Source organism: Camelus bactrianus, chromosome 33 (assembly GCF_048773025.1).
Source record: "Camelus bactrianus isolate YW-2024 breed Bactrian camel chromosome 33, ASM4877302v1, whole genome shotgun sequence".
Taxonomy (NCBI): domain Eukaryota; kingdom Metazoa; phylum Chordata; class Mammalia; order Artiodactyla; family Camelidae; genus Camelus; species Camelus bactrianus.
Genome location: NC_133571.1, coordinates 19,320,670 through 19,348,598, shown reverse-complemented (window position 1 = coordinate 19,348,598; position 27,929 = coordinate 19,320,670). Strand labels below are relative to the sequence as shown.

The following is a 27,929-nucleotide window of genomic DNA, read 5'->3' as shown; positions in this document are numbered from 1 at the left end:
CAGTCTTCCGACCCCATTTCCCTCTTCTTCTGGGCCTGCGTTCTAATACAAACTCTGCTATCTTGTGGCTCCCATTAGAAATAAAGCTTCCTAAATCAACATGAATCGTTTAACGATGGAGAGTAAGGCAAGGCAAGTAAAGAGGGAGTCTTTCAAATGACGTCAAGCCTCAGATACTTAGGGGCAAACAGGTAAGGCCCAGATGTGTCCTTACCTGGTGCATTTTTCAAAACCACAAGCCTCATCTGCAAATCTTCCAGCAGGGGAGCTGCAGGGGAAGGACTCCTAAGTCCACAGGGCTGGCAGTTGGAAACCCCCAGTTTCCAACCCCTGACCTCCTGGGTAGGTGGGTCCAGAGAGACAGTGCATGGCTTAGGTCACACAGCCGGGGAAGGCAGAGCTGAAACAGAGCCCAAGAGCGCTGGCTTCTAAGATCATTCTTCCAGAAACTGGTGTCAAGAAAGCCAGCCAGTCGCCCTGTTGGTGGGGGATAGTCTGAGCCGCTCTTCAGAGGTAAGGAAGCACCTCCACAGAACAAAGCCCAAGCTCTGTCCGCGGCACATGGGGCCCCCTCGGGCCTGCCCTCTGCTTCCTTGCAGCCCCAGGTCCAGGATAACAGCCAGCGCACAGCGCCCCGCACTCACACACCTCTGTGCCTTCACTCAGGCGTGTTCCTGCCTGGGATGCGCTTCCCACTTTCTTCCCTTGGCTACCTCGTGCTCACCTGTCAGGATCCATCTTAGACATCGCCTCCTCCTGGAAGCCCTCCCTGAACCCCACATGACCTGGCCGTCCCGCTCTGCGCTCCCTTAGCCTTTTGTCCTCGCCTCAGTCACAACACTGTCGTATTGAACGTCACCGTTCACACGTCTGTCTCCCCTGCTGGGTCTCCCCGAGGCAGCATGCACCCCTCACGCCTCGCACAGCCTGCAGACACATACCAGGTACTTAGTAAGTGTTCATCGTGTGACCCTAGGAACAGGGCTTGGGGCTAGTTAGGGTGACGACACTGACCCTCACCACACAGAACAGTCCCGGGCGGATAGTACGCCCTCGATACGTGTGAGAGTGGTGTTGTGTTGTTGTGTTGTGTTGCATTGGGTTTAGAGAGGCAACGTGGCTTCACGGTTAAGAGCCCAGACGCCGACAGCCAGCCTGCCTGCACTTGAAAGCTGGCTGTGTCTCTTAACCTGTGGTGACATCTTGGACAGTTTTCCACCCCTCTGTGCCCCAGTTTCCTCACGTATAAAATGGGGGAATAATCACACCTGCCCTCTTAGGGTTGTAGAGAAGGTTTCATAAAATAATACACGTAGAGCGTTTCTCAAAGCAGCGCCTCGTATGCGGCCGGGCACGTAAGCGCTGGCTGTTACTATTATTCCTGTGGTTGTTGTTGCTATTATCCCTGCTATGTTAGAGGCACGGACAAGCGACTTCTCCTCCCTGGGGAGTCAGGCCTGGGTCCTAGGGAAGCTTCTCCATCCAGCAGGGAGGCAGGAAGACACGAGCCCTGCAGCCTCTCCCGGCCCATGTGCCTGGGAAGACGCACAGAATTGACTTCCTTATCTCCTCATTAGGCGCGTTTTGCCTGGGCCCTGGCCTGGTCTGAGGTGCCATATCGCATTTGTGCTGTGTGCCTGTTTCCTGCCACATTCATTACCCTGCAGTCACCCTCATGTAGGGGCAGCAACCCAGCCAGAGATGGGAGGGAGGAGCAGAAAAAGCACCCCTGGCTCCTGAAGCCGCAGATGGGAGGCTGTGCCTGAGCCCCCGTGCGTCTCACCCCCACACCCCCGCCCCTGCCGCCGCTCCGCCCTCGCCCTTCCTGCTACGGCGCCCTTCTCGGGGACTCAGGCCACCCCCACGGTCCCTGGGGCCAGAAGCAGGTTCCGCTCATCACCCTCTCTTTGGCCGCTGCTCTCCCCTCTCTGGGATCCTGGTTTAACTCTGTGCCCACCTGCTCGTGCAGGTGTCACTAAATTACCTGAAGCAGACCAATGGTCCCTCTCTTCCAAATTACACTCTAAGCTCCCTGAGGGTGGGGTCGGGGTCTCTGAGGTCCACACTTGGGTTCAGTGCCGTATGTCCCCCTGAGAGGCTGCCCAGAGCAGTTGCCAGAGGATGGGGGAGATGGAGGGTCTCCCTGGCGGTCCCTGTAGCCACAGGTGGAGGTGTGTTGACTTCAGAGCTGAGTCACCGTGGGCAGTGCCGCTGAGTCCCGCTGCACGCTAAATCAACCCCTGTGGCCCCTCAGCCTCCTTGTTCCTATAATTTGCCATGATGCATGGAGAGGAGTGGCCTCTCCGCCCCCTCCCCTCTCCCTGTTCTTCATCTCAGCCTCCATGGGATGTCAGGAGAGGCCCCTCCTCCCTAGCCAGGACCCATCCATCACGGTGGGAAATGAAGGGAGGGAAGGAGACTCACAGACGCTGGGAGACTCCCAAGGCTCCAGAAGGGCTGAGGATTCCTCAGGGATGGAGGCAAACTCAGGGCGTCCCTCTTGGCCTGGATGTAGGTGGCAGGAGGCAGGTGGGGACAGACTGGGCCAGTGAGAGGAGAGCTAAGCTGTCGAAGTGGCCTTGTTGGAGGCACACCCACGCAGCCACCCCAGGGCCGGCCCCTCCCCTCTGCTGTTTCAGCATCTCTTGCTTTCAACACCTGCACAAGGGAAGGCAGGGAGGTTCTGTCAGAGCCCACCCAGGGTCTGCTGCATGCAGGAGGCTCAGCCCCCTCTCCTGTTCCCCACCACTGCATTTCTAGTTCTGCTGACCCCAGTACACCCCGCCATCACCAAATGACTTAGGCTGCCCCAGGCGGCCCTGCGGTCCTGAGTGTGCCTCCCCCATGCCCGGGGCACCAGCATTTCTCCAGGTCCGAGCAGGACAAAGGCCCTGGTCTGGACTTCCAGAGGCGTGTGTCATTGCCCTGGTCCTGCCACTGACCAGCCATGAGACGTGGGGCCGTGATGCTTAACATCTCAGGCCTGCTTTCCTTCTCCCCGGGAAAACCGTGAGCTGGAAAGATGACGTGCAAATCCTCTCCACAGTCTGACTGCAGTTCTCCCTCATTCCATCGTGGCTTAGGAGTCGGGCAGGAGGGACATTGTTCCCTGAGCCGTTCTTCCCTTGCTCCCAAGAGCAAGGATAATATTTCCTTCTGCTGCTGTAACTAAGTGTGACCCTGGGAGACGCTGAACAGGCGCCTCTGCTGAGCCACGGGGAGCATGGGCTCAGACCATGGAGATTTGCAAAAGTCAGGACCTTGATCCTCTGGTGTCTGCCATTCAGTGTGGAACCAGCAGCTCCACGGCTGCCCATGAAATTCAAGCCAGTTTCTTATAACTTTCAGAATGCAGCTGCCTTGAGGAGGTCCTCACCCACTCTGCCATCACCGGCTGCTTCCTCTGGCTGGGACGTGGCCTCCAACATTCCTCCTGCTGGAGAAAACACAGGCCAGAGCTGCCCTCTGTTGGGGTGCCCTACTGCCTCCTCAGTCAGGAAGCCCAGCTGGCCACTGGCTGTTTACCAGGCTCCCTGTTCATGCATCCAGACACAGAGACGCCATGCACAAGGACATACGCACTGGTGTGCACACAGGTACACACACACACAGGCGCGCGCGCAACTCAGAGCATGGCCAATTCATCAGTGCCCCCACCATAGAAAGACACAAGAACACTCACTCAAGACAATAATCACTATTGGGAAATTGATAAATTTTGGTGACCTGACAAAAGTATTGACCCCACTGCTTGTCAGAAAAGGATTGAGTAGGCGGGGCAAGAGACCCCCAGCATCAGGCCCACTTCTCCACCGAGTCCCACAGTGAGAAATGACGCGGAGGGAAGAGTCACAGCTGACTGAGAGGGAGGGCAGGGCCCATCAGTCCCATCAGGCGAAGCCCCGTCTCGCGGCCAGCCTCGGGGGCAGCGTGGGGGTCACCCCCAGGACTCCGCCAGGGGCCAGCCCCGAGGAAAGCCCGAGAGGCCGGAGCTGCGCAGGGAGACCAGGGTAAGAATAACTCACTGCTTCTCCGCTCTGACCTCAGCCCCGGCCTGAGACGAGGGTTTCATGGCAAATTATGGATTTAAAACTAGCAATGAATCTCCATTACAGCATGAAATGAGAAAGGAAAATGCCACTAAATGGAAGTTTCCCCAGCAGCCAATGGGCAGGGGAGGGTGTAGTTTTAGAAGGAAGGTTAGAGATGCAGTCGTGCCACCCAAAGCAGACTCTCTGGAGCGGTCCCCAAGAGATCCCTTGTCCTGGGCCGCGCAGGACGACACAGATGCAGAGGACACAAAGTCTCCTTTTACAGCTGAGGGGCTGACCCACAAAGAGCCCGTGGTCACACAACAAGAAAGAAAGAGAGCTAGAACCTGAATTCAGGTCTTTCTGGATGAAGTCATGCCCCTCCCCTTTCCCAAAGTTCTGCTCAGAATTACTCCTCCCCTTAAGATCAGAGGTCTCCTTCCAGCCCCCATGGGCTCTGGGAGCCCTGTCTGAACCCTCCTGCTGCCCAGGGCCCCAGAGTCAGAGAGGCGGCCTGCATAATGACCCGAAGGCTGCAGAAACCCTGTCCCTGCAGCCCTGTTCTCCTGACGCACCTTGGAGCCAGGGCCCCCAGCGCCACAGCATCCATTTCCCATCCCATTAAGCCTCATTGTCAGGGGACTGCCCGCTGCTTCTTTTCCCATCGCTCTGGGCCTCTAAATTATTCTGCCCGTGTAGGGGTTTTCCTAAGCGGGAGGATTGTAGGCCCCCAGAAGCCCACACAGCTGCCTCCAACCCACGAAAATAGCTAACGGAGCCCCACAGCCCACGAAAGCTGGCTTCCAAAACAGTGTCGCATGTTCACAAGTCGATCAAGGTGTTTGTAAATGTTTATAGAAAGGGGGAACTTTCCATATGTAAATGTGTCAGGAGCCATGTTAGAAGCTGAGAAATCACCCGGGGCCAGGGACACCACTGCACCACTGTAGCCTCTGGAGTGGAAGGCAGGACACGGGGGAGCCGGCTGGTGGCCACACAGCCAACCCCTCAGAAGAGCTGGCCCTGTTCTGCCCCAAACACACCCCTGCTCACTTCCCGTCTCTCTGCGCACAGAGGAAGAGGCTCTGACAGTAATACAGATGAGAGGTGGGGGGCTTGGGCTAGGATGGTAGCAGTGGGGGCAGTGGACGGTGGTATGACAGAAGGAGAGGAGCCAAGGACGATGCCAAGGATTTGGGCCTGAAGCCTTTTCTCCCTATAAAATTGGGTGCAAAATTCTGAATGAAGATGTGCATTTCTTGGGAGAGGCTTCACATTTCATTTTTTTATTGCAGTATAGTTGCTGTATAATACTATACGTTACAGGTGTACAATATAGTGATTCACAAGTTTGAAAGGTTGTGCTCCATTTATAGTTATTATAAAATATTGGCCATATTCCCCATGTTGTACGATACATCCTTGTAGAGGATTTTATGCCTAAAGTTTGTAAGAGAGGTTTCACATTTTCAAAGGAGTCAGTCAGTAAGCTCCCCAAAATTTAAGAACACCTAATCTAGACCAACCTCTTCATTTGTAGGAAACTATGGCTCAGAAAGGTTGAACGACTTCCCCAAGGCCACACAGCAAACTAGCGGTAAATTTAGAGCTATCCCAGCTGCTTTTCCCACCATCTCGGGGGTTTGCCCAGTGGTATTGTTGCGGCAAAGTGTGTTACAACTCAGTGTTACAGCTCAGTTACGACAGCAACCTTGATCCGAACAAGAGACCAAGCAGCACTCAGAGGGCTGTAGAACTCAGGTTTATCACACCAGCGGGCCCAGAGGAGTTAACACTCCAGGCTCCGGACGCCGTCTGTAGCTTTACACAGGCCTTTATAGGCTGCCAGTCTAGACTTTGCAACATTGTACAACATCATATACAAATAAGGTATAACAAAGGTGACTAATTAGGAACAAGCTTTGTAGAAATGGACCAATCAGGAGTGAGATCCATGCAAATGAAGCACTACAAATGGACCAATCAAGAGTTAGCTCAGGGAACCAATAGAAACTTAGGGGTAAGTTCCACTTTCCTAGAAGTAAGCCGTTTCAGAGTTTAAAAAGCAAAATAATGCTGCAGGGCCAGGGAACCAAATGGTGCTGGCAGGAGGGTAGTGGCCCTGCCTGGGGGTCCTGCTGTCTTTTTCATGGGGCTTCCCACCTCAGCATGTGTAGTTAGGACCCCGCCCTGCCAGTCCAATAAGACGCACTCACCCCAAGTTAGAAGCATCTACAGGAGAGAGCAGGTGTATAGAGATGGCCCCTCCTCTGCATCCAGGCCAGGGTGCCCCTCCCAGTGCCCACAGCGGCCTTCGCAGCCACGTGCCTCCCTTTCCCACGGCCATTGGTCCACCAGGGATGCGCAGGCTCTGAAACCTCCCCAGAAGGATCTGAGAGAACGCCCCTGTACCACTCGCAGCTCCCTTTTCACACAGAATCGCGGTAAAGCTGCAGCTTATCTGCCTAAGAGAATGAGAGCCCTTGGTTTTTATCTGTGTGGGAATCTTATCTGAACAGGTTCAGGTGGCAAGAGTGGGAGAGAAAAATAATTAAGGGGAAGGCAGGCGAAGCGTTGACATTATTATCACCTCAGTGCCGCAAAGCTTTTAGTTCGTGTCTTTGCGCCTGTGACACCCAGTGAGGGGAAGTCCACCGGGCCCATTATCTGAGCCACACACCCGCTCGCCCTACCGCCCCACCACCTATACATCTTATTAAATGGGTTCCATTGGCAAGACAGAAAAATAATTAAGGCGAAGGTGGGTGAAATGTTGATGTTATTACTGTAATGCAGCAGCCTGTTCGGTTTCTACACCAATGAAACACAACCGAGGGAAATCAGTTTTAAAGATTACCTTTCCAAGATGCACATCGGAGCGCAGGAGAGTACGTCAAACCAGGAAACGTTTCCGAGTCTGTGCCAGTCTCTTAGGGGCTTTTAAGCCCACAATTTACCTTTTGACTGCATTCTATTTTCTTGCAAATCCTTTATTTCCCACTTATTTATTGACTAGAGGCACAGCACCAAAAGAAGAAAAAAGGAGAGTGATTCTCCAGTCGCTGGTCTTAAAAATCCATAGCAGGAAACGGTTCTCTGGAGGGAGGGTTTTAGCACTTGCTGTGAACCAGCGCTTAATTGAATCTCTTTCCCTCCCTCTGAGGTGTGCCCGCCCAGAGGGGATGGCTTCTTCCCAGGGCCACTGGACAGAGGAGCTGCCCCATCTTATCTGACCCAGGGGAATGGGCTAGGGGGCTGTGGGCAGCATTTCCAGGACAGGCCCCTGAGCCTTGCACACATGAGGAGCCTGGAACTCTGTCCAACAAGAGGTGTCAAATGCCTACTCTGTACGAGGGATTGTGGGGTCTCCCAAAGAATGAGAGGCCATCAGAGTGGGCAGACACCCTACGACTCCCCGCGCCCAGGTTCACAAGTAGCAACCAGCAGCTGGCAGGCCAGATCCGCACTCATACACGGACATGTCTGGTTGATGCCCAGAGCATCTTAAGAGATTTTTTTTAATTCATCACCAACATTTAAGATTCTGGAGGGTTTTGTATTAAAAATTCAGATTTCTGGCTTCTGTTGCAAAGATCTGGCAACATCAGGCGCATTCGCCTGCTTGGCAACAATTGTGTGAGGCCTGCTCCCTTCAGGCGGTGTGGCCACCAGCCCCGATCGATGGGCTCACATTACCTGCATTGAATCTGCTGTCCCTGATCCCGCCAACCCCAGACCTGCCTTCTGGGAGCTCACAGTGGGGAACGAGGGTTAAACTAGAAAGAGAAATGGGAAAAGGAGATGCAGAAGGGAGATCCCAGTCCTGCCAGTGGAGGCACCAAGGGCAGGCTTGAACGGGCTTTAGGTGAGGTTTCAGGCCTTGGAAGGGTTTGGACAATTTAGTTGATTTGGTCTAGATGAGGGGGCAGCGTGTCCTTCCCTGCTAACAGCGGATCTATTGTAAAGAACCCAGAGCTTGGAGCTGAACTCTCCCTGCCACTCACTGTCTGGTATGAAAATGCACCATGTATTTTGGCCCAGAAACAGGACCCAGGACGGGATGGACCAGGATCTACTCAGCAGGCGGTGAACTGAGCAAAATTACTCACATTCCCCAGCGGGGCCAGGGAGAGGCTTTCCGCTAGTCAATCTTGCATTCCAGTTAATAGAGAGTCATCATCAATTTTATACCCACGTCAGTACCAAAAAATAAATAAATAAATAAGAATGCATTAAAAATAGATCCCATTTTCCACTGAACGAATGTGAGTCTCTGGAATAACTTGTGAGCTGCCTCATTTGACACAGAATAGGCTTTGGTCCCAGGCCCTTGGCGCTGCCCTGGGTGATGGGGTCTCTGAGGACTCCCAGGGGGGCCTCCAGAGCTCTCTGTTCAGTGTGGCAGCCACCAGCCACAAGTGGCTATTTAATTTTAATTTCAAATTAAATTAAAATTAAATAAAACTAAAAATACAGTTCCTCCGTGACACTAGGCTCACTTCAAGTGCTGAGGCGCGTGGGGCTTTGGGAAGGCTGGTTTAAACTGGATTCAGGCATTCCTGGCCAAATTCCATCTAATCAAACTTCAGCAACCCAACAGCATCCAACAGCAGAAACAGATGCAAAGACTTGGACCTGGAAGCACAGAGGTCAGCTTCCCGGAAGCATTTGCATTGATGTCATAATGCAGTCAGTGAGTGGATGCTTCTCATTAATTCACTCACCCCTCTCTACACCAAATCTTCATTAAATTCGTACTATGTATAAAAGCACCCCATAGATAGAAAGTGGAGGTTTAAAACATCATCTGTGCCTTCCAGAAGCCATGGGAGAGAAAAAACATAGAAACTGCACAACCATACAAGGCAGAATGAAAAAGGTGCTTGAAACAAGATACAAAATGTTAATTTCATCTGAGAAAATCTGGGAAGACTTCACAAAGGAATTGTCAAACTCTCCTTTGATAGAATGAGTGGGATTTCAGTAGACTGATTATTTAAATTATTTGACAGATTATTTTCAAGTAAATGAGGCATCACCTCACACCTGGCAGAATGGCCATCATCAAAATTCTACAAATAATAAATGCTGGAGAGGGTGTGAAGAAAAGGAAACCCTCCTATACTGTTGGTGGGAATGCAAATGATACAGTCACTATGGAGAACAGTGTGGAGATTCCTTAACAAGCTAAAAATAGAGTTGCCATATGATCCAGCAATCTCACTCCCGGGCATATATCTAGAAAAGATGAAAACTCTGATTTGAAAAGATACACGAACCCCAGTGTTCAGAGCAGCACTATTTACAATAGCCAAGACATGCAAGTAACTTAAGTGTCCATCAACAAATGAATGGATAAAGAAAATATAGTGATGAATGGATAAAGAAATATATATATAAAGGTGTATATAATGGAATATTACTCGGCCATAAAAAAGAATGAAATAATGCCATTTGCAGCAACATGGATGGCCCTAGAGATTATCATACTAAGTGAAGTAAGTCAGACAGATTAAAAACAAATGTCTTATGATATCACTTACATGTGGAATCTAAAAAAATGATACAATTGAACTTATTTACAAAACAGAAATAGACTCACATAGAAAATAAACTCATGGTTACCAAAGGGGAAAGGCAGGGAGAGGGATAAATTAAGAGTTTGGAATTTACAGATACACACTACGATATATAACAAGGACCTACTGTATATCACAGGAAACTATATTCAATATCATAACTTTTAATGGAAAAAAATCTGAAAAAGTATCTGAATCACTTTGCTGTACACCTGAAACTAACATAACATTGTAAATCAACTATATTTCAATTAAAAATAAAATTTAAAGAGATAATAAAAATAATCATACGAACTAAAGCAAAGGCATGGATCTGAAGGTGGGAAAGTGCTGGCTAGTTAGATCCTGGCTAAACAGAAGGTAGGACAACCAAGACTTTGCCAAAGCACTTGCTAGAGACAAAAAAGAAAGACGTGCCCAGAGAGAGGGTACTAAAATGTGGGTGAGAGGCACTCCTCTCAGTTTTTGTTAGCCAGGGAACACCTGGGAATGCCTTGAATCCCATTCAACTCAACAGTGATTCCAGCAGCAAATATCCCGTGATGCCTAAACAATGTAGTTTCTTTAATGATCCAGAAGGTTCCATGCCTCCAGGCCCTGAGCCACTTAATTGGCGTTTGCTGTGGGCCCACTGACCGAACCGCCAATGTGTGGGAGAAGGTGCTGCCCACAGCAGCCAGGTGACCCGGACGCCAGGCCAGCTCTGCTCCCGCGGGTCCAGCCGCCTGGCCCTGAGCCATGAGTCCCTCTGGGTCTCTTTACACGCTGGAAGGTCAGAGGATGAAAACCACGGTGTGAGGTCGCCCACTCCCTGGAAGCCCCTGGCCCTGAGTCTTGGCTCTCGGCGGCCTGGGAGACCATTAGCACCTCTCTGGGAATATTTAACTGAAAACAATTTCTAGCCGGGATCTGTTATGATTACTAATTAGATCTGATTATAATTATCTCTCGCTGCCATCCCTTACCTGACACGCAGGCTAGGACGGGGCCTCGCGACAATTAGCGGCGAGTCTTCCCTGATGCCTCTGCTGATGAGGAACACAATTGCAGGGTCGGGGGCCTGGCTTATTAGACGGAGGCTGCTGTTTACCGAGGAATGTTGTGATCAAATTAGATTAAAATTAGTGAGAGGGGAAACGCGGAGTGCGGAAATGCACATTTTTCCCCTCAACCATCTCCTCTTTGTCTCAGCTGATGACATCATTTTTGGGGAAGAAGCAGAACTCCCCGCTGTGCTCCCCTCCTCTTCCTCACCTTGGGTTTTCAGGGTTCAATGGCCAACCCGAGTCTGCCCCTTTCTACTCAACCAGCCCGGAGTGATGCAGTGGACGTGATCAAAAGACTCACTGGTGTGTGACTTTGGACCACAGCTCAGTCATCTGGGAATCTCTGGGCTCAGCCCCTGGCTTGGCTCAGAGAAAGTGCTGGTAACGGAAGGAGAAACTGCATGAACTCCCATCCAGGACCCATAGAAGGGCGTCTCCCGCCCCAAGAGCAGCAGGCCCCACCGGGAGACGAGATGCCAGCAGAGATGGGGCTGACCAACGCTGGACATCCTCAGCTGCGCACCCCGGTGCTTCCTTCCCCTGCCCAATAGAGGGAGTCACTTCTCAGAGTGATTCTCCGTGAGGAGAGGAAAGCTGGGAGCCAGCTGTGCATCCTGGGGCAAGTGAACTCACTTCTCTGGGCTTGAGCATCTTCATCCATAGAGACTTCTAGGCTCCTGGGACTGATCCTGGAGAGCAGAGGCAAGCTTTAACAGTTCTGGAAGAGTGCAGTGTGGCCATGACATGGAGATTCTGGCAGCTGTGGGCTGGTGCCCTGGGGAGACCTGAATACTTTGCTTAAACTACTCAAATTACCAGGCAGGTCTACCATCAACGTGCTCTATGCCAGCGAGAGACAGCAGAAGGGCCAGGCCCACAGGAAACAGCCCCTCTCGCCGTTTTGGTGAAAGGGGACACTCACACTCATACGCACACACACAAGCACACACCCATGCACTCACACACAAGCACACACCCAGCCAGACAGGCCCTGAAGCCCAGCTGCAAGGCGAGCACCCCCTGTGTGCAGCCTGCAAATGCAGGCAGCTGCTCTGCCTGAGCATTTCACCTGCGACCTGCAGGGACTCTAGGCGGAATCCAGGAGGACATTTCCTCCGCCATCACCCCAGCTCCAAGAGTGGACCCCCCGGCTCCCTCCACCCCTGGTTTCTTACCAACAGGCCCCCTCCACCCACTCGGGATCCCAAGAAGGAGTTCTGGACAATTGTGACCCAGGGGTGGGTGCAGCCCCTTCCCAGAGTTTCCTGGAGTTAGAATCTGTGTCTGTCCCCCTGGGCTGAGCCCTGCTTTCCCAGCCTTGACACCCGCGCCTGCCACCCGCCGACAACCTTTCTAGGGGCTCGTGTTCAGGGTGCTGGCCTGGGGGAGACGCAGGCCAGGACTAGCCTTCAGTAACTTGATATCCTCCCTGGATTGAACCTCCTTTCCCAGGGACCCCTCCCCCACCCTACCTCCCCGGAGGCCTTCCTTCCAGTTGCCTCCATCACACCCACTCCTCACTCTGAACTTGGCCAAAGACTTGGGTTCCCACATGGTGAGCAGTGAGCTGGAAAGGAGACAGGAGTGGTAGAGAAAGCAGGGACTTACCATCAGCTCCTTCAGCCACTTTGAACAAATCAGTTCATCTTTGAGCCTCAGTTTTCTCATCTGATTAGTGGACATAATGGCTTCCCATCTAAAAGGTTGTTATGCAGATCAGACGAGTACTGAACAAGAATGTGAAGGTCTGAAGAGAAGTTGGGGGAGTCACGCTGGCGCGGTGGTGGGCTGCCCAGGACGGCTGCGGGCGGACATCTCTTCCCAACTCTGCATCGGTGACAACGTGTCGGCAGCTTGAAATTGGCCATAATGGGAGGATTTACACCTTATAAATCACCCAGCACGACAGTCAGTGTTTTGTTTGGTGCTACATCGCGTTTGGAGGGCTGGTTTACCAGCACACTGTTGCTCCAGCCACTCCCCAACTTCATGTGTCAAATAGGAGCAAGTATTGCTGTCTGTCCCCGCAGTCCACAGAGCTGTTAGACATGAGTGGAAGCACCCTGACCTCTTTGGCAAAACCAGGCTGGAGAACCCGCAAGTGTGAGCCATTATTTCCTGTGATTAATGTCCCTTAGTATAATCGGCCTTCATCATAAAACGAGGAAGAGCAGGGTCTGTGCTGTGAGTCACACCAGGAACTGTGCCCAGATTGGAGAGGCTGAGGGTTTTCTCAGCAGCCTCCCCAGGGGCTGGCCTGGGCATGGGCCCTGGAGAGCACGCGTGATTCAGGCCACGGCCACCCTGGAGGGCTGGAATGACGAGGCTGGGCCCCAGAGGGCCTGACTCTGACCCAGGCGCTACCCTTCACTCATAGGTGACCTCAGGCATCTCACTTTACCCCTGTGAGCCTCCAGGGATTGACAAGAAGATGAAATAAGATCCTGTATTGAAAGCCACTGGAAAAGCATAAAGTGCTAACCTAACGCGAAGTAGGGGTCCGAGGAGGCCTTCCGGCAGACGTGGGAGCTGGACGTGGCCTGATGGGATGCAGGTCTAGCCACCCAGATGCAGACAGGAGAACTCGGCCCCCTATCCTGCAGCTAGTAGGAGCTAAACCATTCGTCCTAAGCACCTGCTGTGTGTCATCACTTTTCTAGGCACTAAGATACGACAGTAAGCAAGGCAGAAAAAGTCACTTATCTCATGGACCTTCCACCAGCGTAAGGAGACAAGCAAGTACTACAACGTCCTGAGGGTCACAGAGCAGGCGAAGCAGGGTGTGAGGAGAGGGACGGCACGTAGTCTACATGGGCGACCGTATAAGCGTCCATATTTTATAGAGGTAACCAGGGAGGGCCTCTTTGAGCAAGTAACATATAATCAAAGATCTGAAGAAAGTGAGGGAGCTGGCGGAGCAGACGGTCGGAGAAAGAACATTCCAGATGGGGCGGGACGGGGGGAGGGGGTTGGGGGTACAGCAAAGGCCCCGAGGTAGGCGTGTTCTTGTCGTTTTCCAAGAACGGCAAACAGGCCTGCTTGTTTGTGAATAAAGGAGCAAGTGATGGAGAGGAGGTCAGAGGAGCAGGGGCCGGATCTGGCGGGGTCCTGGAGATCACAGTAACGACCGCAGGTCTGACTCTGCTTGAGATGGAGACCAGCAGAAGCTCTGGGCAGTGGGGAGGTGGAATGTGGACGGGATCCTCCTGGCTGCCGTTTTGAGACGAGATCCTGGGACTGGGAAGGAGGAGATTGAATGCAGGAAACCAGTTCGGAAGCCACTGTGTCGTCCAGGCATCAGGTCCCAGCGACCCAACTCGGGGGGCAGTAGCGCAGGTGTGAGAGGCGATGAGGTCCGTGTGTATTTCAGTGGTGGAGCCACAGCACTGGGGGTGGGAGACACAGAGGAAAGTCAAGGGCACACGAGCGTGTCTGGCCTGAGCCGCCAGTAGGGGGCACTGCCATTTGCTGAGCCATCGGGAGTAGGACTCCAGGGTCCTGTGCCTCCTGCCAGGAGAGCCGTGAGAAGGGCGGGCAGCACGCACACAGCTCAGAGAGGGGCCGGACGCGACTCCGAGCTCCCCACCTGCTCCACGGTCACGTGATGCTAACAGGGCGCAGCCGCCTCTGCCTTCCACCCTCCACACAACTTGAGAGCCAGAGGTCTGAGCATTCGCAGGGTCACCTAATCCTGAGCCATTGCTCCCTGCACGTGTGAGGCTCTAAGAAGGAAACCCCAGGTGTGAGCCATCTTCCAGGCCCTCTAAAAATTCAGAGTCTGCTGGGGGAGGGGGGCGACATGTACGCATGAGACGGTTCCACATGGGAACTAGGCCGAGAAGAATAAGTGGGACAATCAGGGAGCAGGCAGAGGGGCACACATTTTTAGCTCTTGCCTTAGGCTCCAGTATCCTTCCGGGAGGAAGCAGAGCTTGGGACTGGAGGCGGAACCATTGTGGGGTCAGCCAGGGAAGGTGGGGGGCCCTGGAGGTGAGGAGCAGAGAAGGGTTCCTATGGAGGACCTGTGGTGGGTCAGAGGGCTGGAGAGGCTTGGGGACAGAGGGCCTTGAAATCGAGCTACAGATTCAGCTCCATTCTGCAGGTGAGGGGACCACTAGAGGTCTCTGAGCAGGCAAAGAGGAGGGTGTGCAGGCCCATCCTTAAGCTGTCCACCTCCACCTGAGTCCACTGCCTCACCTCTCTTCCTGCACTCCCTCCCAGCCCCCAACCCAGCCCAGGGTCTGAACAGTAGGGCTGAGGCCTGCATGGAGGAAGGGGGCCAGTCAAGTTCACAGCACCCACTGGAATCAATCAGTGCCCAGCCTGGCTGCCCTGGCTGAACCTCACCCCTTCCGGTCACCAGCTCAGAGCCTGCAGGAACCTCCGCTCAGTGCCTTCTCTCTGCCTCCCTGTCCCTGAAACCTGGGGCCTCTTGGCCTGTTTAAGATGAGTGTCGGTTCCACTGGGGACTTGATGGATGGCCTCGGGTCTGGAGGCTCGTCTCTATCTGCAGGGCCTGGGAGCCCATCCATCTTCCCTTGGCAGCCCATTCCCGCCCCAGTGCTACCCTTCCTGGGGACAATTCTAAGCATAGGTGGGTCCCCAGAGCCCAAGGGGTTGGCCTGCATCTTGTCCCCACCAGGTACAGGAAAGAGGGGAAGCATTAGAGCAGGACCAAGGCTGGAGTGAGGCACAAAATGTAAGGGGCATCCAAAAACTCAGTGATCTAGATAATACTTTAATGTCATATTTTTTTAAATCAATATTAACGCCAAAAAAGCACTACTTTCTGAACAAAAAATTAAAATATTAAATGGAGACAGGATTGGTAATGGCGCCAAGCCAAGACATACTGGAACCTAAGGCAAGAGTTAAAAATGTGTGCCCCTATTCTCCTATTTCCATGATTTTATGTATTTTTTTAATTTTTAATTTTCTTGTCAGAATGTTAATGTACTTGAAAAAATACTGAAACATTTAAAAGTAGGTGTATTTAAACCCACAACATTATTTTAAGCCTAAATATTTTGTTTACAGCAAAATGGGGTTTCCTCTCATTTTGCTTTCCTGGCTTTGATGGAAGCTAAATGCATCAGTAATGATAATAATCTATGTCCCTTTGCTTATCTCATTTTTAGTTGAAAAAATGGCCATGTTTGATCATTTCTCATAACCAAGTGACCATATTAAAGCATTTGTAATTAATTTCAGCTTAATGATCCTGTCTTTTTTTTTTAATTGAACTGTAGTCAGTTACAATGTATCAATTTCTGGTGCGCAGCACAATGTCCCAGTCATGCATATATATACATATATTCGTTTTCATATTCTTTTTCATTAAAGGTTATTACAAGATATTGAATATAGTTCCCTGTGCTGTACAGAAGAAATTTGTTTTTTATCTATTTTTATATATAGTGGCTAACATTTGCAAATCTTAAACTCCCACATTTGTCCCTTCCCACCTCCTTTCCCCTGGTAACCATAAGATTATTTACTATGTCTGAGAGTCTGTTTCTGTTTTGTAGATGAGTTCATAATGTCCTATTTTCTTTTTCTGTTTTTTTGTTTTTAGAGTCCACATATGAGTGATATCATATGGTATTTATTTAAAATTGTGATAGTTTCTTCATCATGGATATTTTTGCATTCATTTTGGTATTTTTTTTTTTAATTTTCATTTAAATGTGATTTCTCCATTACTGAGGGTTTTGGTGTGCCCATAAATTTCATGCCCGGCCTTGGATTGGAGCAGAGGTCTTAGATCGCCTGCCCCCAGCCTGAACCAGGAAAGGGTTCCGGGGCCCCGGGCTGGGGGAGGGGCACTAAGACTGAGCCAGCTCTGGGGCAGTCAGCAGTCACCATGCATCTGTCCAGGAAGGGCCAGCTGGGGATGCTGAGCACAAGATTCAGGAGGCTGGGGGCTGGGGAAATTGCCCTGGACCTAAAGTTCCGGTTCCAACTCAGACTCCTGCTGTGTGCGGTCAGGCAACTCTCTGATCTGATCCCTACTGGGCTCTCTGCTCCCGAGTCCCAGAGGGCCGTTCAGGCCCTGCCCTGCCCTGCCCTGCCCACCTCACTGGCTCACGGTGAGGTTCAAGGTAAATAAGACGAATGCCCGCCCCATGCTGGTCAGCCAGGGCACCCGAGGCTATTCCACAGCCTCTTGGTAATGCAGTATCAGAAAGCTCTGCTGAGAGTTTAACTGAATTCCTCCACCCTCCCTCCCGGGCGCATCTTTTCTGGATGACCAGCCTCCCTGTCCTGCCCCGAGGTGTCTATTCAGTCCTACGGACCCCCGTTGGCTCCCAGCCATGGCTCCGAGGCAGCCACCTGAACACCCCTTTCCTGAGCATCTGAGAGGTGGCAGGGAGCTGGGGGCTCAGACCAGTAAGAGGTCAGGGTCTTCCCTGCACACACACCCCACCTCCCAGCCCCTTCAGCACCCTGATATTTCACCGTGAACAGCTGTGGAGGCATAAACCACATATAAGAAAGGGCCCTTTCAGAGTCAATTTATCAGAATTTGATAGGAAGCCATAAACACTACCTGGTGGCTGTTCCCGGGCCAGCAGCCGAGCTCCCTGACCATTAGGATCAGCAGCCTCCTCCGCTCCCCTCCTCACTCCAGCCCCATCCTTCCCAGCGCCCACCCCACCCCTACCCTCTTCTCCCCCCTCCTCCACAAGAACTGGATGGAGGCTAATTGGGAGCAGGGAAGAAACTTCAGGAAAACTAATGAGTGAGCATGTAAGTGGACGTCAGCTGAGGGGACTCTGAGAAGCCATCAGGTCCGTCCCCCGCCTCAGGACCATGTCACCACACCACACTCAGCTCATCCCTGACAGGGGAAACCAGGGCTCCACAGAGAGAGGGACCAGCCCCCTTTCCCTCCCTGCGTCCCCAACAACAGCTCTTCCTGATGTCTAACCTCACTCCCCCGGGCTGCACTGCAGCCCGTCTTCCCCTTCCAGTGCCATGGAGACTGTCTACAGACCATCCTATGTGTATCACTGGCCCCCCTATTACCGATGTCCATCCTTGTATTTGATAAGCCCTTGGGAGCTGAGTCAAGCAAGGATGAGGGCCATGTGGCTCACAGAAGGCAAGTAAGAAAATAAAAGTCTGAATTCTGAAATCACTGTTCCTGAAAAAACACATCCGTGCATCAGGGCACCCAGAGCCATGGGGATGAGTCACCATGGCCACAATTCAATACGAGGTCTGACTCCAAACACAGCCCTGCAGCCCTGGACACACACACACACACACACACACACACACACACACACACACACACACACACACACACACATTCACTCACTCACACAATGTGCTCCAAAGTCAAATGCAAATGGTATTTCCAATTATATATCAAATGTGGATTATCCATGCCTCTGGCCACGAACATTAATGCCCATCACAGAAGCCGACTGTGGCTTTAAGACACATCCAATACATTTCACCTCAAACCGGCACTGAACGCCTCACCCCGTCCGCGCCTCTGAGCAGCTGATGGGCTGCTCCTGCGCAACACATATCTATGCAGTGCTGACACCCCAGGTTCCTGCACAGTGACAGTGATGTAGATCTGAGCTGAAACCCATATATTCTGTTCCCAGGACACTCCCAGCAACTCTGTGCTGCCCTGTCTCTTTATAAAAAGTGTCCACTGTGCACAGAACACTTTCCATGGTGAACCAATTGCTAATCAAAGGGAAAGGAAAGTCTTAGAGGGGAGACGGCAAAAAGAAAGGAGGTGATTAAGGATCCAAGGGTGGCCAGGGCTGGCTGATGGGTCCCAGAGAGAGGGGTGGTTGGAAGTGGAGAGCAGGGAGCACAGAGGATAAGAGACTTGTCCGAGGTTTCAAAAAATCCCAGGGACACAAACTGTCCTGGGTCTCGTTTGGTGATTCAAATGCCTGTAGCCACCTCCGAACCAGGAACGCCCTAAAATTGGCTTGTGAGTCCCACCTGGAGTGCCAGTACGGCCAAAGGGGACCCCCTGGATCCTAGCAGGTCTTCGATGCATCTTAGTGTTTAACAGTGTTTCTAGATCTGTCTTCTCCAGGCATCCCCACTGGAAGCTTAGTTTCCCCTCCCAGCGCCCTCTTCACGCAAGTGTCACCTCCTGCCCCTCACTCATTTGCTCAGCGCTCGTCTGTTAAGCACCAGCTCTGTGCGAGCTCTCAGCCGGGGCAGGAGAGACAAGAAAGAACATGACAGGGCTGCTCCCTCAGGAAGTCACACCGACCCAGCCATCCGCGAGGCTCAGGAGCCCCGCAGGAGCCCAGGAGAGGCTCCCACCCAGCTCAGCCCCACAGCACTGGCTGAGGCACCTTGCTAGACACCAGGACACGGGGATGAGACTGGTCCCTGCTCAGCTGCAAGGTAGTGAGGGTCATGGGAGGCACTTCAGCAAAGCCTGAAGGTCCCCTAGGTGCCCGCCAGTCAGAAAGGAAGGACGGGCGCCCCAGGAGGAGGGAGCCGCCCTCCCCTCCCCGCCCACCGCCCAGGGATGGGAAGGCATCTAGGCCGCGGGGTGACTGCAGGCGGAGAGGCTGGCATGGGGGCTGTACCTTGTAGGCATCGGGGAGTGATGGAGAGGGCCCTCGTGGACTCCCACGCCCCAGTGAGGGCCAGCCTCCCCAAGGCCAGCAAGGGGAGGAAAACAGAAAACAGAAAACATCACTCAGAATAGAGAGAATTTATCTTCCAGTTGAGGTCTGGGCACCCACCAGTGAGTGGGGTTCTTTTCAGCCTGAGGGATGACAGCACACAGAGGGTCCTATCGGGACCCTCCTCCTCCGAAGGGTAGAAGGGGTCTTGCTGGGCCTGGGGTTTGGGGGAGAGTGGGAGACTGGAAGGAGACCCAGGAGTGCATCAGAATCAGGGCCGCGGGACAGCTGGCCCAGGGCACCACCCAGCGTGGGGGGCTCCTCCATCCTGGGGCCAGGGGCACCTGAGCCCCCACACGCCCCCGGCTGCCTAGCTCCCACTGAGGAGCCATCAAGAGGGAAAGGTCTCTAGGCTGGAGGTCAGAAAGGTGAGATTCGAATCCTCACTCCGCCACTGAAAAGCTCCGAGGCCTTGCCGCCAGCTTCGGAACAGCACCCCCACCTCACGCGTCTCCTAGCAACACGAGGGTGACCCCCCCAGTGAGTAACTGTGGGGGAGAATTAGCGCAGTGGGTGTGTGACCACTGACACTGTAAAGCGGAAAGTTAGCATAAACACTAGGGCTGTCTAGGGAGCCGCCTTCTCCATCCCAGGCCAGCCCCCCACCCAGTTTTCCACCTTGTCACAGTTACCTGTATGTCTGTAGGGCTGTTACCCTGTATGGCTGTCTGGGAAGATCTGATAAGTTTATCGGTGGCCATTGTCATCATGAGACACCAGGGCTCTTTCCCCGTTGCTTCTCGTACGTCGCACATAACATTTTACTTGAGTTTTTTCTTTTTTCCAGCTTCATTGAGATATAATTGACATACAGCATTATGTAAGTTTAAGGTGTACAACGTGTTGATTCGATACTTTTATATATTGCATATGATTACTGTCACTCCATTAGCTAACACCTCCACCCACCACATAATTACCATTTCTGTTTAGTGGTGAGAACATTTATGACCTATTCTCTTAGCAACATTCAAATATATAATACAGTGTAATTAGCCATAATCACCATGCTGTACATTGGATCCCCAAAACTTGTTAATCTTATAACTGGAAGTTTGTACCCTTTGACCAATATCTCCCCATTTCCCCACCCTCAGCCCCTGGTAACCATCACTCTACTGTCTGTTTCTTGGAGTTCAGCTTTTTTTAGATTCCACATGTGTGCTATCCTACAGTATTTGTCTTTCTCTGTCTGACTTATCTCACTGAGCATAATGCTCTCAACTTTCATACTAGTTGTCGCAAATGGCAAAATTTCCTTCTTTCTCGTGGCTGAATAGTATTCCATTATATTTTATATATATACACAACATCTTCTTTCTCTATATCCAAAACATATAAAGACTTCATACACTTCAATAGCAAAAAAGCAAACAACTCAAAATTAAAACAGGCAGAGGAATTGAACACACTGTTTTCCAAACAAGACATACAGATGGCCAACAGGCATATGAAAAAATGCTCAACATCACTAATCATCAGGGAAATGCAAATCAAAACCACAGTGATACATCACTTCACATCTGTTAGAAGGGCTGTCATCAAAAAGACAAGAGATAACGAAGTATTGGTGAGGACGCGGAGAAAAGGGAACCTTTTGTGGGAATGTAAATTGGTGCAGCCACTATGGAAAACAGTATGGAGGTTCTCAAAAAAATTAAAAATAGAACTACCATATGATCCAGCAATTCTACTTCTAGGATATATCCAAAGGAACTGAAATCAAGATCTTATGGAGATATCTGTACTCCCATGTTCACTGCAGCATTATTCACAGTAGCCGAGAAGTGGAAGCAACCCAAGTGTCCATCAACAGATGACTGAATAAAGAAGATATGCTATATTATGTACAATGGAATACTACTCAGCCATGAAAAAGAAGGAAATCCTAAAATTTGTATGGAGCCACAAAAGATCCCTAATAACCAAAGCAATCCTGAGGAAGAAGAACAAACTAGAGGTATCACATGTCCTGATTTCAAACTATACTACAAAGCTACTTAAAAAAAATTTTTAATAAGAATAAGAAGATTTTTAAAAGCTACAGTAATCAACAGTACTGTGCTGGTATTACAGTAGACACATAAGTCAATGGAACAGAACAGAGAGCAGAAATAAACTCATGCACATACAGTCAACTAATAGCTGACAAGGCAGCCAAGCATATCCAAAGAGGAAAGGACAGTCTCCTCAATAAATGGTGTTGGGAAAACTGGTTAATCACATGCAGAGCAATGAAATTGGCCAAAACATCACTCACAAAACATGAACTTGAAATAGAGTAAAGACTTAAACATAAGACTTTGAAACCCTGAAACTCCCAGAAGAAAACACAGGGGGAAAGCTCCTTGACATCGGTCTTGGCAGTGATCTCCTGGATTGAACACCAAAAGCAAAACCAACAAAAGCAAAAAGAAGTAAGAAGGACGACCTCCAGCTGAAAAGCTGCTGCACAGCAAAGGAAACCATCAACAGAATGAAAAGGCAGCCTACAGAATGGGAGAAAATATTTGCAAATCAGACACCTGCCTTGAGCTTTGCTGACACTCTGCCTTAACCGCAGGAGCCCCCAACATAACAGGAGAGAAGGCGGCGGGCCTCCACCCCAGCCACCCCAGTTCCCGGCCACCAGCGCAGAGCACCTGGCACCACTCATGCGTCTCCTCGTTCAGTCCTGCACCACACGAGGCCACCATTAGCCCCACTTTATAGATGAGGAAACTGAAGCTCAGAAAGTTTAGAAACTTGCCCAAGGTCACCCTGGTCTATCTGAGAGCAAAGACGGTGCCCACTCCTCACCCCTATACTGCTCCCCTGGGGCCAGAGATGCAGGGGTTGTGGGGCCCCAAACCCAGCCCACCGACACCAGCAAACACCAGCTGTGGGGATGACCAGAGGCCAGTGGGGAGCCCTTCCCTCCCCCGGTGAATCGCACCAAGAGCAGAGTCAAGCAAGCATCTTCTCCTGGCCACCCACCCAGCTTTTCTCTGAAGGGGTGGTGATCTGATACAGAGCACACTGGGGCCAAAACCATCCCCACCCACCACAGTGGTGATGAGGAAAAGGGGGCCCTCCGGGAGGAGGGCCCCTGCCCCTCTCCTGCGTGCACCACCCGCAGTGGACGCTGGGCTGGCCACCCTGACTTCCCTTCCTCCTTTCAGGAGAGAAGGACTCCTCCCTCAGTTGCTGGGCTGTCAGAGGTGGCCAGCTCTCTGCTGAGTCCCCTCTGGGTGGGGGATCACCTGCAGCCACAGGGAGGAAGCCCACTTCCAGTGACTGGCCCCCCAAGGATGCAAAGGCCAGCCTGCCCTCCCAGAATCAGACAACCCAAAGGAGCCCCCCGAGCTGTACTGCTTCTAGTGGGATCTGCGGGGAAATGTGAGGTGCCACTCTCATGGTCCAGACTGCCCCTCTGTCCCATTGGGGTTGATCCAGAAAGGCCTCCCCACTAGACGTCCTCAGGGCTCTACCTCAGGAGTTGGTGTGCAGGACCCCAACCCATGTCCCCCCCAGGACGAGACAACCCTATTTCTCCGAGTGACGCGCTGTGGATGCAAAGGCTTTTTACGGCCCACGTCGCAGCATCCTGGCAGACTGTAGAGCAGCAGTGCTCGCCTATAGAGCGTACCTTCTCCATCTCAAATGCAACGCAGTGCTCACCAATTTCTGAGGAGAAATGTGGTCTTTCTCTGTGAAGAATGAGGAAGACAGGTGATTTCAAAAATACCTATAATGCTCAAGTACAGATGAGCGGTGAGACGCTTTGGGTAATGAACTCTAAAAGAATCGCCCTTTTTCAAATTTAGAGGCTTGCGGGGTTTTTTCCAAAAACAGGCTCAGCTCAGAAAAAGACTTTTTTTTTTCCTCTTAGGATTCTGGCAAATAGCGGATTTGGTAAATTTGCATAAAGTTGAAAGGTACATTTAGTGGTTTTTCTGGGATTCCCTGAAATGAATTTTTGTGGCAAGAGGCCCAAAGGAAGCATTTTGCCTGTTTTCCTCACTTGGCACGCAGCCGCTTGGCTTCACGGTTCCGCGTGACGAGGGACAGTGTATTGTCTCTGCTCCTGTTCACCTTTTCCCCATGGATGACTGGCCCCTCGCTCGGCTGTCTCTTCTCCTCCTGCCTGTTTCTCCCTGTGTCCCCCTCCCTGAACTCGCTCTGTCTCTCTTGCTCCTCCGTCTTCCCTGCCAGCCAACTGCCATGTGGAACAAATGTGCGTCTTTATAACGCAAACAGTGGTGTTCCTGATCTCTCATTTTAAAAGCCAATTATTGGGATTTCGTAAGTTTGTTTTTAAGCCCCTTAATGAGGCGACCCTTTCCCCCTGCCCCTCCATCTCTGCAAAGGCTCCTGAGGCTCCAGGTACCGGTGGGGAGGGTTCCACCTGGCCCCCTCTCCCTCCATACCGCGAGCCTCAGAGCTCCTGGAGGAGGCTGACTTGCCAGATGGGAGCCTCTAGCAAAACCAACCGTATCGGTTCCGCTTTCTATTTATGGGACCAACCCGGACACTCCCGAGTCCCGCGGCGTTTTGCTGGGTCAGGATGGCCGCCTTGAAGCTGTCAAAGAGTGGGGCGCACAAAGCGCGTCTCACGGGGAAGCAGCCGGGCGGCACTGAGGTTAGGAGAGCGCCGCTGGGCTCCCGGCGCCTGAGCCAGTTTCCTGGGTCCCCTGCTTGTGAGTTGAGTGACTTGTCCCAAGCGGATCGGCCGTTCTATGCCTCAGTTTCTCCATCTGTAAGTTGAAGATAACTACGAGGCCCCACGATGGCATGAGACTACTGTGAGGTCCAAATGAGTAAATGGCAACCCATGCCACCACACTTGACTTCTCCCCCAGACCGAGCCACGTTGAGCAAGAGAACCTCCAAATCAAGTCAAGGTCAGAACCAGCCAGAGAGCTTTGGGAGACGCTGTGCAGCAGACGTGAGCCAGAAATTCCTGCAAACATGCCCGGGAAGGGCTCTCCCCCTGTCCTGCAGCCGTCTGCACAGGAGCCCAGCTGGAGAGGGAGCCGGTCCCTCCGCATGACAACCCACCTCCCCGGTGCCCGAGGGACGTTCTCCCCTCCTCCCGCGCCTGCCCTAGGGTCCCACCTGCTGCCCCACGGCACACTGTTCCTCTTGCTGCTGCTCTCACGGGCCGCCCCTTCCCTGCTGATTTCTCCCTCTGGCCACGAAAGGGGGCTACCTCAAGTCCTCCTGCACCTGCTGTCCCCACACTGTCACACATCTCCCACCATCACCCTGTGCCGGGCGCTTCCATGGACACACACACAGGCACAAGGACACACAAACACACAGAGGTACACACACCCCTGCTTGCGTGGAGCCGATGTCTGTGCCCTCCCCCTCCCCATCATGCTCTCTCTCCTCCTGCTCCGCACACATCCTGTGATTCATTTGTGTGCTCAGTATTAATGAAACATCCGTCTCCTCGCAAACAGCTCCTCACTGATGAGATGGCTTAGACCCTTTCAGGGTTTAATCGGAAATAAACAGAATACTCACTCTTCCTAAATTGAGGGGGGAAACAAGTGACTTGGTGTGACTTTGTCCCTGACAGCATCGGTCTCCCTTGCCCTCACCCCTCCTCCCTGGGGGTCCCTACCCATCCTGGCCTGTTACCTCCTCGTCGTCACCGTGGTCGGTGCTTTGCGGCAAAGTGCTGACCATGACGTCTAGGGAGGCTGGGGGTGTGGAACAAGGAGGTAACAGAATAAGAGGTTGAAACAAGCAGTTTCACACGTACGTCTGTCTCGTAAGTCTGGCAACACTGAAAGTATCCCAACGCCGCTACTTACTGGCTATGTTACGCTGGGCAAGTAACTGTGTCTACCTCGTATGGGGTTGTTGTGAGGATTAAGTGATTCTTTTTATAGCGCTGGGAGAGTTCTGGAAGTGCAAGCAATGTACCGATGTTAGCTATTATCCGCACCAGTGTTGTTGTGTCCTTATTGCTACATCTGAGGTAATACGCTAGGTGGTGGGGGAAATGCAAAGGTGCGTTCAGACTCGTCGGGAACTGTAGGGAACCTAAAACAGGTCCACCCGTCAGCGTAACGGGGACTGCAGTGGGTGCCAGCGTGAAGGCAGAAGCTCAGTGCTGAGGGAGCAGGGCGAGTTCACTTCCAGCTCCGTGGGATCAGACAGGCACCGCCAACCAATATTTACTAAGGCTCACTGTGCGGTGGACACTATAATGGTACAGGGATAAAAAGAAGAACCTGGCGAGGGCCAGCCATCAAGGAGCTCACAGCTGTGGGGCAGCCAGCCGTTATGGGCTCACGGATGTGGCACACGGTCTTAGGGCAGAGGCTGAGATTGCCAGAGGGCTTCCTGGAGGAGGTGACAGTAAAGAACAATCAAGAGTTAACACCGCAAAGGGGGCCTTGGAGCTGATTGAAGGGAGGGTGGGATTCCAGCTGGTTAAGACGCAGGATCAGGGCATTCCCAGCAGAGGGAACATCACAAACCCTAGCATGTAGTTCTAAAGATCAGGCTATTCTTGCAGAGAGGTGAAGAGATGAGGCCAATGAAAGCATGAGAGAAAGAGCTGGGAGAGAAGGCGGAGCCGTGGAGAGCCCTGGATGTGCTGCACACTGAGAAAAGGGGCTTCATCCCGGAGCAGCAGGGAGCAACGAACACGGTCAGCAGTGGAGGTGGTGCCTGTGGACAGTCAGCTGGCCGGTGGAGGTAGAAAGGATTGGAGTGGAGCAGAGAGGCCCAGCTGTGTGAGGGCTGAGGTGACCACAGGAGCCCAGAGCTTTGGGCTGTCTCTCGGGAGCAAACCGGACAGCAGGCACCCGCTGAGTCTATCAGTGAACTTCTGCCACTTAATCAAGCACCCCAAACTGAATGATCCTGTGAGTCTGCAGTTTGGCCGAGCTCAGCTGAGATCACCCACCTCTGCTCCACACGGGTCGGCTGGATTCACGCCCACCTTTGCAGCCTTCTGGTCCCATGGCCTGTCTCTCGTGGGCACAGAATGTGGGGGGACTGGAGGGCCAAGCCAGGCAGGGCAGCAGATCCCCCCACCGGGGAGCAGCAGGGTCTTCATCCCGTATCTGGTGAGGACGGGGAGGGGGAGACAGAGAGAGACCGCCGCTTCCCAGGCAGACAGCTTGGCAGAATTCTACGCCCCAGGCACTCAGCCAGCCATCTTTCAAGGGAATGAGCCCAGTCTGCCTGGAGAACAAATAACATGTATAAAACGCTGGACCACTTACAAAGCGTCTTCCCACACTGCATCTCACTTGATCCTGGCAGCTACAGAGCAAATCTGGTCTCATTATATTTTCTACTTTACAGGTGAAGAAACTGAGGCATGGAGAGGCTAAGAGACTTGTCCATGGCCACAAACTAGCACAGGTAGTTCTCAGCATTTGAGCCCAAGCTGCCTGATCTTCAGTTAGCTAAGAAAAGGGAAAGTGACAATTGGGAAAGAGTGACTTATTCCAAGAATTGCAGGTGATTCTTGTCCACAGGAATAAATTGAGTTAAGAAGAGACGGGAAATGAGGCAGGAGAGGTTGGCAGGAGCCAAGGAGTTCAGACTTTGCCTAGATGGCAGTGGGAGACCTTTGAAAGATTTTAAACAAAGGAATGCTGGCTATTCAGCAAACGGTGAGGGAATGAGTGATTGAGTACATAGAAGACTGATCAAACTGCTGTGAAGAGCACTCTGGGACAGTGTGGCGGGTGGAGGAGAGGGTATTAGGTACTGTCACCCAAGCGAAAAACGACGAAGGCCTGAGCCAGGGAGACTGTTGGGGATGACAAAGACAAAATTGTTTCTCTTCCTTTCTTACCTATGGTACTCAGTTCTGCTTGTAGTCATCATTAATGTCAGCAAGTATTCTTGAGTTGGTGTTGTTTCTTTTTAACACCTTTATAGTGGTGATTTCTGTACAGTAAACTACACATATCTCAGATGCACAATTTCACGAATTTTGACAGATGCATATACATCAGTGAAACCACCATCACAGTCAAGGTAGCTCACATTTCCATCACTCCTCAAGAGATGCACATTTCAAACTCCCAATTTATCCCTTCCCACCCTCTTTGCCCCCTGGTAACCATAAGTTTGTTCTCTGTGTCTGAGTCTGTCGACAAGAGACAAATTTGAGAACTATTTCAGAGAATTAACCAGGATGGTTAGCAACGCCGGGTGAAGGAGAATAGAATCCAGAAAGACGCACAGATTTCTGGCTTTAGTAACTGAATGGTGGTGCCATTCCCCAAAATAGGAGATATGCCTATTTGGGGGTTATCAACATGCAGATGTTGGCTCAGTCCACAGGAAAGCAATGGATGGAGTTTAGAATGACGTATGCAGGCAAGAGCAAGCCCCAGGGATGACCAACAGTTACGGGTGGGAAGAAGACAGAAAGCAGCATCGAGAGAGGCCGGGAGAAAACCAGAAGAGGACCCTGGAGGCCAGCTTAGGATTTCCCTGTTCCCTGCCTGTTCTTATTTTTAATTAGAACTACTTACGAACACCCAACATCGTATTATGTATTTATCCATTTATTGTGTCTCTCTCACTAGAATATAAACTCCACCCAGGCAGGATTTTTGTGTCCCCGGTGCC

General features: G+C 51.9%; 1 protein-coding gene across 2 annotated transcripts in view; it reads left to right on the top strand.

Moving 5' to 3' along the window:
* Positions 1-27,929, top strand: part of KIRREL3 (kirre like nephrin family adhesion molecule 3) — a 494,261-nt gene that overhangs the window by 418,973 nt on the left and 47,359 nt on the right. The window lies entirely within an intron of this gene.